At 80.1% G+C, this 2,500-nt stretch overlaps 1 non-coding gene across 1 annotated transcript; it reads right to left on the bottom strand.

The window, feature by feature from the left end:
- Nucleotides 1-1,099: 1,099 nt before the first annotated feature.
- LOC138987130 (5.8S ribosomal RNA) lies at nt 1,100-1,252 on the bottom strand. Its single transcript, XR_011463551.1, has one exon. It is a non-coding gene; the product is annotated as a 5.8S ribosomal RNA (ribosomal RNA).
- Between the last annotated feature and the right edge of the window lie 1,248 nt (nt 1,253-2,500).

Below are 2,500 nucleotides of genomic sequence, written 5' to 3' on the forward strand. Positions count from 1 at the left end.
CCCGAGGAGGGTCCCGAGGGGGGACAGAGAGACCCGCGGCCGACCGCCCGGGCCGCCCCCCTTGCCCGCGCACCAACACAGCAGCCCCTACCGACCACCGCCTACCACCCCCCCCCCCCGGGGGGAGGCGGCGGCGGCGGCGGGGCGGCGGCGGCGGCGGGCGGCGCGGGCGGCGGACAGAGAGGGAGACACCGAGGCGGGGCGGGACGGGGGAGCACGAGCCGGCGGTCACGGGGGACGGACGGGGGCGGGGACCGGCGGAGAGGCGGCCCGGGTTGGGGGGGGGCGGGTCGGGGGGCACGCGCGGCGCCGAACGGGCGACGGGCGACGGACGCACCGCGCGCCCCCCCACCCCCCCCCCCCGCCACCCGCCGCCGCCGCCGCCCGCCACCGCCACCGCCCTCGGCGGCGGGAGCGCGGGCGCGCGAACCGCGGCACGGCCGCAGGGGGGGAGAGCGCGCGGCGGCGGCAGACGCCGCGGCGTCCCGCGGTCGCCGCCGGGGCACGCGTCCCCGGGCGCGGACGCGCACGCGGACTCGGCCTCGGGCGCGAGCCGCCGCCCGTCCCGACGGGGCGCGAGCCGCGCGGGGGGGGGGGGGGGGGGCGGAAGCGGGCACGGGCCGCGGGCACACGGGGGGAAAGGCACCGGGGGGGGGGGGGGGCGGAGGGCCGCGCCGGCCGGCGCCGGCACCGCCGCCCAAGGGCGGGGCGGGACGGCGACGACGGCGGACCGGGGCGCGACCCCACCCCCGCCACCACCGCGGGCCCCCGCCGGGTGGCGCGAGACCGTCCCCAGCCCCCCGACACCCCAGGGGCGGTGACACCCGAAGGCCGCTTGCGGCGCGAGGAAGCTCTCGAAGGGGAGACCGACCACACAGGCCCCGGCAGGCCAGGGGCCTCGGCGCGAGCTCACGTCCCCTTTTCTCCCCTCTCGCGGGCGACGTCCCCCCGGCCACAGAGGCGGGGCGGGGGGGACGCCGTGTCTGCACTTAGGGGGACGGAGGGCCCAGAGGCCCTGCGAGGACAGCCCCCAGCCACGCGCCCCCCGGGGAGGCGCGCACAGGACACGCGCACCCCGGAGGGGCGATTGATCGTCAAGCGACGCTCAGACAGGCGTAGCCCCGGGAGGAACCCGGGGCCGCAAGTGCGTTCGAAGTGTCGATGATCAATGTGTCCTGCAATTCACATTAATTCTCGCAGCTAGCTGCGTTCTTCATCGACGCACGAGCCGAGTGATCCACCGCTAAGAGTCGTACGAGGTTTTCAAGGGTTTCGTTTCGGCGGGACACCCGCCCCTGGCGCGGCACATCCCACCCACCCCCGCCTCCCTCCCCGGAGGTGGGAGTTGGGGCAGGGGGTTGCCTCTGGCCGGCCAAGTCAGACAGAACACAGCAGAACGGAGGGGTCGGGAAAGGTTCCACACGACGGGGCGTCCGGCGCCAAGCCGCCAGGGCGGGCTCGGACAACCCCACAGGCGCCCGGGGGGCCCCCAACCCTCCCCCAGGGACGCGGGGCAGAGCGCGCGCACGCGCCGCCGCACACGGCCACGGCCCACGACGGCGGCCGTCGGCCCCCTCCCGACGGCCGCGGCGGGGCAGTGCGTGGCGCGCGCGCGCGCGCGCCACCCCGTCCCCTCGGGGGACGGCGGGGTCTGGGGGGAGACGGGAGGCAGCTCCCGACTACTCCCCGCGGGCCCGACCGCCCCGAACCCCAAGGCGGACGGGCGACACCCCCCCAGGGGTCTTTAAACCTCCGCGCCGGGACGCGCTAGGTACCTGGAAGGGGGTGAGGCGGGCGAGGGGCACGCCGCGCCCCACGGGCCAACCCCCGACGTCCCCCCCAACCGCCGCCCCCCCCACCGGGCCCGCGGCGCGCGCGCGGGCCTCGCGCGCCGCCCGCCCGTGACCGGGGGTTGCCCCCCGCCGCGCGCCGGCCGACCGCCGGCCCCGGAGGGCCCCGCCGACGCCAGACGACCACCCCCGCCCCCCCCCCGAGACGCGGGGCAGAGCCCGCCCCCGCCCCTCCAACCCTCACACACCCGGCGCGGCCGGCCCGCGCGGACCCCGTCCTCTCGCCCCAGCCCATCCGCTGGTGGGGCCCCTACCCGAACCCGCGTTCCCGGGCACCCCCCCCCCCCCCCACACCACCACCGAGGGCGGAGGGAGGGGGGCTCCGACGGGGGAGCTGGGCAAGCAAGCGGGCAGGGGACACACGTCAGAGGTACGGGAGAGGCGAAAACAGGGCGGGAGAGCCGGACAGACGGCCGCGGGAGGCGGGGGGGGGGGGACGGGGGGAGAAAGCCCCGAGGCTCGGAAGGCGGCGGGGGAGGCGAGGCGCGCCGCGGCGCGGGCGCAGGCAGGCCCAGAGCGGCGACGGACGGCCGGCCGGCGACCGGCCGAGGCAGACCGGCCCAGGGCCGGCGACGGGAGGCGGCGGGCAAGGCAAGCGGCCCCGCGACCGGGCCGCCGCCGCCCGCCACGCCGCACAGCCCGCCAGACGC

Source organism: Bos mutus, unplaced genomic scaffold (genome assembly GCF_027580195.1).
Source record: "Bos mutus isolate GX-2022 unplaced genomic scaffold, NWIPB_WYAK_1.1 CTG736, whole genome shotgun sequence".
NCBI classification, from domain to species: domain Eukaryota; kingdom Metazoa; phylum Chordata; class Mammalia; order Artiodactyla; family Bovidae; genus Bos; species Bos mutus.